The sequence below is a fragment of the Arvicanthis niloticus genome, chromosome 5 (assembly GCF_011762505.2).
Source record: "Arvicanthis niloticus isolate mArvNil1 chromosome 5, mArvNil1.pat.X, whole genome shotgun sequence".
Classification (NCBI taxonomy): domain Eukaryota; kingdom Metazoa; phylum Chordata; class Mammalia; order Rodentia; family Muridae; genus Arvicanthis; species Arvicanthis niloticus.
The window spans coordinates 99,113,654-99,126,635 of NC_047662.1; the positions used below are offsets into that span (position 1 = coordinate 99,113,654).

General features: G+C 48.3%; 1 protein-coding gene across 3 annotated transcripts in view; it reads right to left on the bottom strand.

Moving 5' to 3' along the window:
• Frmpd1 (FERM and PDZ domain containing 1) overlaps positions 1-12,982 on the bottom strand; it is a 175,619-nt gene that overhangs the window by 96,337 nt on the left and 66,300 nt on the right. The window contains exon 1 of one of the 3 annotated variants that reach the window (XM_076935042.1): positions 8,388-8,484. The exons of 1 other annotated variant lie outside the window; for it this stretch is intronic. The gene's annotated coding sequence lies outside the window, so the exon portion shown is untranslated. Of the gene's footprint in view, positions 1-7,863; positions 8,024-8,387; positions 8,485-12,982 lie in introns of those variants that run through there. One more of the 3 variants, XM_076935044.1, reaches the window with a different exon arrangement.

Here is a 12,982-nt window from a genome sequence, read left to right on the forward strand (position 1 = left end):
AAGAAATCTGTACAAATCTCAAATCAAGGACCCTGGAAATATGCTCTTCTGTAACAAAAAGCCATTATACATAGGACCTGTGATTGGGCCTCAGACGAGCAGCTAACCCGGTTCGTCCAGGCAGACCCATCATAAATGTCCTAGGATCTAAGCTGAGAGAGATTTGACACAGAAAGCAGAAGAGAGAGAAATAGAGAGGGCTGAGACTGGAGCAATGAAGCCACTAGTCAAGAAAGACCAACAGCCACCAGAGGCTGAAAAAGGCAAAGAAAGGACGTTCCTCCCATGCCCGCCCCCACTTGTGCCCCAACCCCACTTCTGCCCAGATCTCCATGTAAAAGACAGCAAAGTCAAAACCTTGATTTTGCATTTGGGACTTCCTGTGGATTTCTACAGCTTTAAAAGGCAAGGTATGAAGGTTTGTTACAACACCCACAGGGAATTAATACAGCACCTAAGAAGCAGCAGTCAGAAGAATCTGACTTCTAGAGTTGCTCACCAGGCCACCCAGTAACAATACTGGTCCAAATCCCACTGGGCTCTAACAATGTCCTTAGCCTTCCATGATGGCCCAAAAAGGCCCATGGAGGACACAGCAGGCCAGGAGGACCAATGGAGGGACACACTGGGCCAGGAGGACCCATGGAGGACACACCAGGCCAGGAGGACCCATGGAGGACACACCAGGCCAGGAGAACCCATGGAGGACACAGTGAGCCAGGAGGACCCATGGAGGACACACCAGGCCAGGAGGACCAATGGAGGGACACACTGGGCCAGGAGGACCTATGGAGGACACTCTGGGCCTGGACGGCACCGATCAAACAAGTACTTAGAAGCTGCTTTTGCTAACAAGCACAGACCCCTCACTGGAGTCCACAAGATAACTCAAACGCAAGATAAAGGCCTTCATTTTGTGTCTATCTTGTTTACTGCAGGTCACCTGATTACCCAGCAAGGTCTGCGTGTTACTCACTCAAGCACTGTCCCCTTTCAGGGTTAAGAGGTTGGAGATAATGTCACTATCCCTTTTTCCTCTTGAGTTGCTCTGGATTACGAGAACAAGAGAACTTCAAGGAACAGTCCCCCTCTCAGTTGAGGGACATGATCCATGAGGGTGGGGCCATACCACGGAGTACCCAACTTGTCCGGTCAATCAATATAAAGCTCTTTGGATCCTCTTGCAAGACCAAAGCTATGACCATGGGAACCACACCTAACCCAGGATTACTTAGTGATGCTTCCCTCTGGCCCCTTGTTGCTCTGTTTAAACCTAAAGCCCATGTCAGTGCTCCAGTGATGGACTTGAGAAGACCAATGTGTCATATTGAACAAACCTGCTTTTCATAGTCCCTTGTCTCTGTAATTAAGCGTCTTGTGACAGATGGCTGAGCCTTGCTTGCTGGGGCAGCACTGGAGGGCAGGCTCTGACGCTAACTCCAGTTGCACTAACACTAATACAGACCCTGGAGTGAAGTGACATCGGCCATGCTACTTCTGGGCTGAGCAGACAGACCCCTGCACAAATCATCTTAGTCCTTCTCATGGCCCTGGATAATACTGAGATACTGACATACCCGAAGAGGTGAAGACATGGGGGCCTGGTCCCAGACTCTGAATGTCTAAATAACCTAAATGGCCATTGTGAGGAAAAAGAAATGGAGTTTTTGGTAGGGGCAGGGGGCTCAAGAGCAGAATCAGGATGGCAGGGCAACCTTTGCCCAAAGATTTTTTTGGCTCAGCATAAGGAAGAACTTTCTAATAATGAGTCTACAGAGAGTGGGGTCACAGTGCCCGGTGGTCTGTCAGGTCTAAGGAGATGGCTGGGTGTGAGGGGGGAATTCCTGCAGCACACAAAGGATGTGCTTGATGGGCTCCCAGCTGGCAGGCCTTGGAGGTCTGTGACTGGTGGCTCAGATAGCCTTTAAATATGTGTGAATTTAAGTTTTTGGCATAAGACAAGGCATGTTCACACTTTTATTATTACATGGCTTTTGGGAAAAACTAAGGCAGAAACTCCACAGAAATGAGCCTCCAAAAGAAGCAACCAATTCTTCCTACCCCATATACAAAACAACAGACAAACAAAAACCATTTCCTGACCCCAGAGAGGAAGAAGGCTGAAATGCAGCTCCAGACAGACACTGCTTTCCAATCTGACCAACAGCCAACAAACAGCACTTGCACAGGTGCCGGGAAGCCATGCACAGCCTGAGTTTGATGTTCTTTTCCCAGGAAAACCAGAGCGAGCAGACACTCAATTATCTTAAGAGGAAATAAAAAGCATCCCTCTTCTTTTTAATAATTGTTTTTTTCTTTTTGCATCCTTCAGAATTCTCCCTTCCTACTTCTAATCAGGCCTGACCCTGCTTAGCTTTTAAAGATGAGTTCATGTGCATTCAAGGTGGTTTGGCTACAGACCATTCTTCTGAATGCTGTATTTACAACTAAGAACACAGCAAAGAAGTAACTTGGAAACTTAACATATTAATATATAAATTAGCCATGGGATGGGTGTTTTGGTGGGAGATGGGTTGTAGGGAAGATTAAGAGGCTGTAGCCCACACCTGGTCCATATTCTGGATATTCTGGACAGGAAGTAAAGCATTTCTCATTTGCCTGCACATCTGTCTTCTCTTAAGTCGAAATCTCAGAGAAAGGAGGGTTGTTACATCCGGATGAATTCCTCTGAAGCTCTTTCCGTTCAGGATTTTGAAAATTTGCCATGTTGCCCTTTTACAGAATCAGCTGGGTCCTCAAATCATTCCTCAAGAGAGGTCAAAAGAATACACTTTCATATCTCCAGATTTACTGCCACCTATGAAGTGCGTGTGTGTGTGTGTGTGTGTGTGTGTGTACGCGTGCATGTGTGTATCTGTGTACATTGTGTGTGTATGTGTTTATGTATGTGTGTTTGTGTGTGTGTCTGTGTATGTTGTGTGTGTGTCTGTGTACGTTGTGTGTCTGTTTATGTGTCTCTATGTATGTGTGTCTGTGTATGTGTCTCTATGTATGTGTGTTTGTGTGTGTTCTCTTTCTCTCCAAAAGAAGCAGCAGTAAGGGCGCACATCATTCAGCAGCTGGCTTAGGGAATGATTGGAAGCCTGAACCATCTTTAATCACTGCAAGTATCAGATGAGTCCGTGAAGACATCATGTCCCATCAGTGAAAATAACAGCTACTGCTTCACATCGACTGGCAAAGCACCAGGGCTTCTCACTGTCCCTCAGGCAGAGAGTTAATCTAAAAACAAAGCAAAACAAACCATCCTATTTGCAGAGCTGCAGAGAGGAATCTATACTTACCCAAACAAACGTAAGCTGCTGCTTCTGCTTCCGTGAGCATTAGACTCTTCTGTATGCATTAGATTATAGTAACAATACAACAGCATGCATATATCAAAACTGTGTGCACTTGATGGCACTGAGCATGCAGGCATAATAATATTTGAAAGCTTGCTGGATCAGAACTTTTGGTACAGTAAAGAATGCTTTTTATGGGTGGGCAAGTTGGTTCAGTGGGTAAAGGTGCTAGCTGGGAAAACCTGGTAACGTGAGTCCCCTCCCCCAATAATAATTTTTTGAAAGAATGTTCTTTATAATATTATTGTTCAAAGCCTGAAGGTCCAAACATACACACAGCATGTTTATTTAAAATAGGTCACATCGAAAAGCTAAATTCAAAACTTCTCAAATTTGAGGCAGCATCAGCTCTTCACTGAATGAGGCCCCAATTTAGAGTGAGTTCAGCTGAGGACCACAGGCAGCCCTGATGCAGCAGCAGTGTGCTTCTGGCTTCCCTCACGCCATCTCTGATGTCACTCTTGAGCAGCAGGGGTGTGATGGAGCTGGAACTGTGGAAGGAGGGTGTGGTGGGTGGGGAGGAGGGCACCGTACCTGCCACTCCGGGGACTGAGTGACCACAATAAAGAAGGAACAGTCAAAAGGACAAGGTCATCGGTGATTATCCTCAACATGCCAGATGACTATCCCCCTGCCCTCCTCTGTGAAGTCTCCAGCTTGGGAGAAAGAGGGGATAATGACCACCGGAATCCTGTGGCCAGGAGGCAGGGCCAATGATTTAGTAGCAGGGCTGGTACTGCCAGGCACTCAAGCCACGCTTTCTCTTCATATACAGGTGGGCAACTAAGGGGCACTGCTTTGCCCCTTAGTTAGAAAGGGGAAGACAGATAAAAAAGACAGGAAGGTGACAGAGGGTGGGGCATTAAGAGAAAAGGAAAGGGGGCAAGAGAGAGGAAAGGCAACAAAGGGAGAGAGGACAAGACATCCTGAATGTCCCCAAGCACAGCAGCAGCAGCTTCGAGTGAGTGCTACAACCTGCTGATCCCTCTCCAAACTCCTGACATGGTTCCCCACTGCAGGCACTGAAAGCTTAGAGAATACGCTCAGTAAGTGCAGGAATAGCATCTGTGCAGACAGCCCGTCTCATTCCTGAATGCATGCAGACCTCTGGGCCTTGGGACCTGCTGTTCCTTCTTCCTGGGATACCCCTTAGCCTCTTTTATTTGGTGTTTATCAATACAGGATACTCAGACTGAGCACTTTTGTCTGTTTGTTTTTAAATTAGGGGGTTCGGGAGATGGCTCAGCAGTTAAGAGCACTTGCTACTCTTGCAGAGAACCTCAGTTCAATTCTTAGAATCCACATGGTGGCTCACAGCCATCCATAACTCCACTTCCAGAGGACCCAATGCCCTCTTCTGACCTCTGAGGCCACCAGGTATACACATGATATACAGACATCCAGAGGTGCAAGCAAAATACATATACATAAAATAAATCTAGTACACACATCATTTATTTTACTTGCATGTGTGCAAGTGCTCTGTACACGTGCACGCACACACACACACACACTAACTGCATGGACACACATGTTGTGAATGTATCATGGCATGCACATGGCAATCAGAGACAACTTTTTGGGAACTGGATCTCTCTTTCCACTATGTGGGCCCCGGGGTCATCAGACTTGGCAGCATGTGCCTTTACCTACCAAGCCACCTTTCCAGCCCCCTTTTCTATATGCCTTATATGTATCAACACATTTAATTCTCACAACGACCTTATCATTCTCTCTAGTAAGCAAATAAAGAATCCCAAAAGATCAAATAACCTGGAGCTGCTGAGATGGATCAAACTAAAAACCTCTCTGGCTACCAAGTCCTACAGCTGGAGTTCAATTCCCAGAACCCACACAATGCAAGGAGAAAACCAACTCCCACAAGCTGTCTTGTCCTCTGACCTCCACATATGCACTGTGGCATATGTGACGGCACACAAGTGTGTGCACGCTTGCACATACATACATGCGCACACGTGTGCACATGTACGTGCACACATGCATGATTTTCTAAAATACTACATAACCTAAAGGAAGAATATATGGAGAGAAAGGCTAATATGATAATCCAGGCAGCGTGGCCCAAATCTGTACTCTCTTCCAGGAGGCTTTAACACAGCCCCTTCCCAGCTCCTTTGGGGACCCAGACAAGCGTTCTTAATGTCCCCATGCTCCATCACTTTCTCTCACACTGTCCTGAGTAGCTCCTTCCCAGCATAACCTGCAATCGCCTTATTTATGTATTTAGTCATTTAATCTGTTACTCTAACCAGAACATAAGCCCCAACAAGGCAGAGACCTTGCCTTTTGTATTCCTAGAATAATTCTCTGGCTCACAGTAGCCATCCTGTGAAAAACTGCAGAATGAATCCGGGGGTGGGGGTACACAGAAGCTGTGTTGTGCTAAGCAGAGAAATACAGCGGTGAGCGCTATTCTTCACCATTGTCCTGTCCTTCTCTGACCACTGTAAATGTTCAGCACCCTACACAAAAGCAAAAGGGAACGGCGGCCCAGTCCCCAGCATACATGGACAAAGTCGATGTATTTATAACTGGCTGTCAAATCCTTCTGCTTGGGTCCTTGAGCACACAGTGATAAGCTTGTGGGAGGCAAGGATTGAGGCTTCTGATTTAACCCATCTGTAACCTCCACCACTTTTAGTATTTACAGGACACTGGAAGCTGTTCATGTCCATATCAGATCAGAGCCCCCTCCAGATAACAAGTGCCCATCTCTGGGATCAGGAGGTTCCCTGGGAATGATCGTGCTGTCACAGGACTCTACCCTGGTAGGAAGGTTCTAAGTCAACGCGGAAACTAAGACAAAGACATCATTTTTATATTCCACAAGTGCACAGCAACACACTGAACTCGCTGCCCATGAACACGCCACAGAGGGAACCAACTCTGACCAAATGCCTATTATATACAAATGCCAGGCTAGGCACTTCTACCTAGGATCTATCTTGTGTATTGACAATTATCTTTAAAGATAATTTCCTTTGAAAAATGGGGGAAGTGAAACTCAGAGGACCCAAATCCCAAGCCAGTGAAGACCAAGGCACTTCTGCCATCCTCTACTTCAGGGGGCTGGCTCTGCCTGCTCTGCGCGTCCACTGGACTCCACGCTCCCTACTGATCTGAACTTTGCTAGCCAGTGGTCATCCAGCTCCTTTCCTTGAAAATGCTCTCCCCTCACCTTCCTTCTACCTTCCTGGGTGGCAGTTCCTCCAACTCTCCAGCTGGAATTCATAGTCAGTTCGTACAACAGATGAAGCCCAGGAGCCCCATGGTATCAGTCTATACTCCTCACAAGAACCTCAGCCATGCAGTGAGGAGAACCCATTGGTAGTTTTCCTCATCTCTTCCCAAACGAGTGCATGAGAACCAGGCACTAGAAGATGAAGAGGGGGAGTCAAGCTTGTGTTTGAATGCCTCTGGGGAGGGTGGGGACACCTTAGCCTCCAATTAAGAGTAGCTCTTGGGAAAAACAAACATAGGTATCACAACCCCACCCAGTCAAATTGAGTTTTTCATTCTCCCCAGCTTTCTGACTTCATAAAGCTTGAAACCTAAAACCAGCATGTCTAGGAAGGAAATCAAGCAAAATTGCTTCCATGAGATGTCTCTCACTGGGGAGACACTAATTGCAGCACAAGATACTGGGCAGTGGGACAAAGCTCACCTACCACACACGGTCAGTATCTGGTTCTCAACTTCACTCTGGCTAAACCAGAATTCACCGATCCTGGAAGTCAAAACATGTCCTTTCTGAACTGTGGGCCTCTGCAGCCCCATGTACGTATACACGCAACACCCACCGGAGGATTCAGAGTGACTTTCCATGTCCTGAATTGTAAAACACCCCAACCTCCCCTCAGACAGGAAATAAGCATCCACTAGCCTCCTTCAGGGCCCTGCAACAGTGCTTTATCTTCCTCCCTCAATTTTGTGAGGTTTTGGCAAAAATAAATAAATAAATAAAAATAACCGCCTCACAAACAGAAACATTTCCTGATCTATAAGCCACTTTGAAAACAAATCATTATGTCGTTGAATATTTTATGATGGGCCAATGCACCGGAGGAAGCAAGGCGCGCTTTCACCAACCCCTGCCATGTCTATTTTGAGACTCCTAGAGCAAACTCCAAAGGCTTCCTTTATTTTTTCCAAACACCGATTTGTAAGTGCTGGATAGATTCTTGATGGATTAATGGCTCCACCCAAACTGCCCCTCCAAAGCAAAGCTCAAAGACTCCCCTTCTGTAGAGTTTATAGTAACCTACCTCAAATAACATCTCACTACTTTCACCCTGCCTTAGGGATACCAAAAGCAGCCCCAAACCGTAGACTTGCCCAAGGTCACACAGACCGGATGGCCCCGGGACACCTAGCCCTTGAAGCTCCTCCATTTCCAGAGGCTATCGCCACACCCATCCTTAAACTCAGTCAAGGCTGCTGCGGGTTAGGGACGTGACCCCTCCCTCCCCCCAATACTGACTTCTGTAGGTCTCCAACATTCCTCTCCACTCCCCACGAGCTCTGGGGCTGAAACATTCTCCCGGCACCCCTCCTCTCAAAACAGAGCAATACAAGCATGACGCTTCAGCCGATCGTCCCGGCGAACAGCTCAACCCACTCTGGTCCAGGTGTGGCAGTCGAGACCGGACAGGCAGGGCTCATCTGAGGTCACTCAGAAAGTTGGCGCTGGCCGCGGCCGCACCTGAACCCAGGTCTGCCTCGCGGCTGGTCGCTCCTCCCACAACTACACCGTGCAGACCTCGGAAACTTAAGGCACACGGATCCCATGCACAGAGTTAACCGTTGCAGGTCCCAAGCAAGTCGGCGGCCACGCCACGGACGCCGGGAGCGAGGACACATGGAGCGGTGCGGGTCACCCGAGAGCGCAGCGTGGAGGGCGGCGCGGAAGAAGCCGAGGAGCAGCTCCCACAGACGCAGGCCTGGGCTGTGGGGACCCAGGTCCTCCCCAAAACTTTACGGCGGCGCGGGGGGCCTCGCCCTTACCTGAGGAGCAGGCGCCGCCCGCGTGCACGCGGAGCCGGCGGGAGCAGTAGCTGGGGCGCCCCGCCCAGCGGCGGCCACGGTAGCGGGCCGAGCTCGGGCAGCGGCTCGGCTCGGGCTCGGCTCGGGCTCCGCCTCCCGCGCCGCGGCTGCAGCCCGAGGGGGGAGAGGCCGGGCCCGGCTGCGCCCGCGCCGTCTGGCGGCGGCAGGTGCTGAGGCTGCAGCTGCGGGGCCGCCAGCTGCCGGCGCCGCGACCCCCGCCCCGGGGGAGGAGCCCCACGCACCGCCCACGCGGGCTCCGGAGGTCCTGGGCCGTCGCAGTGGGCGGTCCTGCTCCCACCCAGGCCCAGCCTCCGCTGGCCTTCCCCAGCTCACCGGCTGGGGTACACGCGGCGTCCCCACGGGAGCACTGAGGCTGGGAGGGGAAAGGGACACCCCAAGGTCACCCAGGCCAGCAGCCTGAGCTGGAACCCGGAATGACTCCCCCCCCCCCTTCTAAGCTCTGGCTTCCTAGCTCCGTTACCCCGCCGTAGGAGACCCTGGGGAACACAAGATCTTTATACTTGCCTTGTCTCTCAATCCTTGGCCCCCAGTCTCTCCTGCTGAGGGCAGTGGAAGAGAGTTGGCTCACTTTAGGCATTGTTGACCACTACTCCTGCCTCTGCCCCGAGTAGCCATACCCTCCAGTCCTTCTGTTCTCTGGGGGTCTCAGAAAATCTAGAAGCCCTAAACTGCTGAGATACCCCGGGGCTCTGCACGCATGCCCCTTCTGATCCCCGGCCCCTTGAGCCGAGTAACCCAGTTCCTGTGTTACAATTCTACCACCCCTCTCCCCCTGCAAGTCTCTTAAGATGGAATAGCTACACCTCCAGGCTTACACTGTGCTACACCCTGGAGAAGTGCCTTCAGAAAAACACAGTCCTTGTTTCCTAGTGCAGTCTGCCGATTGAATAAAGTGCAGATCTGATGCCCATAAAACCATCCAGCCTACTGAAGGGGATGCCCTCTGAACAACAACTGGAGTTGGCCAACTGGAGTGTGGGAAAAGCATTCCAGGCAGAGGACCAGAACAAAGCTCTCAGGGTATCTTAGCTTTCACTGAAACAGCAGCAGAAGGGAGCTGAATTGAAGTTAGAGGAAGCTATTCCTGGTCCGTATACTGTGCAATATCCCTGGCGCGGATTCATGGGAGAAATTTTGAGGATGGAAGGGGTGCCACCAGATTATTAAATTAGACCACTCTGGGAATCAAATGGAGCACAGACAAGATCCTTAATCCAAGGACAGGTGGACAAAGCAACAGGTCAGCCCTTGGCCTGGATGAAGACAGAAACTCCAGCACCACCAGCTCCCTAGCCTCCAGTCCCAAATCCAGACTACTCTCTTGTGAGTGGCTCCATCTTGGAAGACCCCTTTCCATCGGCTGATGAATCCTATGCCTCTCTTTCCCGTTCCTGTTTTAGACAAGTGTACAAAATTACAACCCAGGGTTAGCACCACTGGAAGAAGTGGGAAGAAACGGAAGATGGAGAAGCATGGTGGGTATTAAGTCAGCTTTAAGAATATTAAGTATATTTTGCAATAGCCTATGAACCGACAATTTACAGTAAAGTTTAATTGAAAGACTGTGCCGTAGATGATGATGAATAACTAACTACATTATGTGCGCAGTCCAGATTAAACACCAATCGGGGCATTTGTCACACAGAAAAGTAAGAACCCAGCCCTGCTATCCGGCAAGAACGGAAACTTCCCATCAGGTCTAATCCTGTCCCTCACAGTTTCCTAGCTGCCTAGGTCTGTAGTCTTTCAAACAGGGCCATCGTTGGCTTCAGAGGCCCTGCTCTGTGTGGGATGCCATCCTGCACGCTCATCCCTGATAGCCTGCTGCACTGTTTCTCCTTCATCTGCCGTCCTGGTGGATCCCACAGTGCCAGGCATTCTCTGCCTGAGGGACTTTTTCTCCTTTCATCCTTGTGGAGCAATTCTTTTTCTTAAGTTTATTAGAACGTACTCATTGTAGGATGTGCCAGGCTTCATAAGGATGTCATTCAAGGAAGTCATGTACTCTGACCATATCACCACCCATCACTATCCTGATCTCCTTTCAAGTCTCTTCTCTTTCTCTTTGCCAATCTCCTCTCGTTCTCAAGTATACACGCAAGTATGGAATCTACCTTTTACATAAGAGAAGACATTATTTGTCTGTCTGCATCTGACTCCTATGGACTCTGTGACTCAAGTCAGGTGCTTCTTCTGTGCTCCAAACACATAAAACACCTGCTGAATTCCCGAATGGTCCTCCAAGGCCCCAGGCTCAAACTCACATCTTTCCCCCTAAATTATGTTTCTCTGTCTCTTCTTGTGGTGGTACCATCTTCCTAGAGACACCAAAACCCAAAAACCAAATAGTTGCTGGACTCTTCCTGTACCTCATCCCTAGTGGTCACTAAATCCAGTCCACACTGTGTCCTCAACATCTCTTACACACAATTTCCCCTGTCTATCCTATGGCCCTTGCCTCAGTTTACAGCCTAATTTTAAGGATTATCTCTGTGTGTCTGTGTGTGTGTGCGCACATGCACATGAGCATACAGATGCCTATGGAAGCCAAAAGCATCAGATCCCTGGAGGTGGAGTAACAGGCCATTTCAAGTCACCTGACATGGTTACTGGGAACTGAACTCAGGTCCTCTGCAAGAGCAGTACCCACTGTTAACCACTGAGCTAGGTGTCTCTCCAGCTCAGCCTCGCTGTGTCTCACCAAGGCTGTAGTAACACCTCCTATCTCATCAATTTCTCCTTCAACCTTCCAGTGCTGCCACAGTCTCTAAACATAAACCTGGCAAGTCAGCTCTCCTGAAGATTCACCTGCTGATCAAGTCTTATGGTATCTCTCTACATAGCCTTGGCTGTCCTGGAATTCACTCTGCAGACCAGGTTGGCCTGGAACTCACAGAGATCCACCTGCCTCTGCCTCCTGAGTGCTGGGATTAAAGATGTGCCACCACACCTGGCAATTTATGCTCTCCTACAGCTGCAGACCCATTTCTACTCACTGCACACTTGACCACCAAACACCATGCTCCTAGGCTATATCAGGTAATAAAAGCTAATATTGACTTGAGCCAAGGCATCTGGGTTCAAATCCCAATGCTGCCACTTTTTTTTTTTTACCCTGTATAATTTTGGGGAAAGTTCTAGAACCTCATGTCTGAGTTTCTTCCTCTGGAAAGGAAGTATAACAGAAATACCTATAACCTGGCAATGATCTAAACTCAGTTTTGGAGCAGGGGAATAACCTATTAGCTAGTGCTGTCAATTTTAACTGCTTACAACCCTGTAGCTTGGTCTGTTTACAGAGAAGGAATTTGAGACTCCATTGGGTAAGTACCTTACCTATGATTAAAGCAGCTGCTCCAACATTCATACAGGAATCGAATTTCTCACAACCAAAGACTTTGCACAAGTGCTTTCCTCCCTGTAGGAAGCCTCCTCAGTTCCCCACCTCTGCCCTGCCTGATAGACAAATTCTTCATCTTTAGCTTGAGAGTTTCAAGCCCCCTAGTCTCCCTCTGTGCATCTGGTAAACTTGTACATACATCAAGCGTGTGCGCGTACACACACACACACACACACACACACACGTGCGCGCACGAACAAACACAAACTACAGTGGTTTGATAGTATGTCTGTCTTCTTGGGACCCCTTGAAAAAGATAATGTCTTATTATTTTGTCTTCCTAGTATGCCATAAATATTTCTGAGTGAATGAATAACTCAGCAAATATTATATACATACATACATACATACATACATACATACATACACATCATATACACAGTCCTCAAGGTCTAACCCTAACAGCTGTCATTTTAGTATCAGTCCCTCCCAGCCTCCTCTTCTGTCACAAGAAGAGTCATTTCTGATGAGAAGACATCACTGGATGATGCTGTATTATCCCAGAACGAGACAGCAAGAGTGATATCTGCTGTGCTTTGCCCCTCTCGGATGCCGTTCCTTTTTTAGTGACACCATGAAATAACCCATAATGAGTTGCATCCTAATGAGACTTCCTGACTAAAACATCTGAGGTTTTAATTTATTTCCTATAAGTACCATTTCAGCTCAAAGTTTGCTCTGTCTATGGCGGTGAGGGTGTCATTTGTCATCGGCTAAGTGCCCATACCTTCCTTTATCTCTATTAATCTTCTTTGCGTTCAAATACCCCTAAGAGTGGACTTAACAGTGAGTATTTCTATACGATTTGCTTCTTAGAATGCCCAGCTCTTCCTGACTGCACATCTATTGTTCCCAAAATAGAACAGTTTACAGCTTCAGATTTCAGCTTTACTGTCTGCAGAGATTTAGGATGAGGACTCTTCATAATGACCAAATTTCATAGGCTTAAAAAAAAAAAAAAAAAAAAAACCCACGACCCTGTCATTCCATATGAAGTAGTGTTTTGTTTAATTTGTGTGTCAGAATGCAAGCATACTGGCGATGTTAAATACCTTCCCATCGAAATAAGGAGAAGCAGGATAGGTGGAAGAAACCACAGTGGCTTGAAGTAGGACCAAAAAGAGAGGTGTCGCGG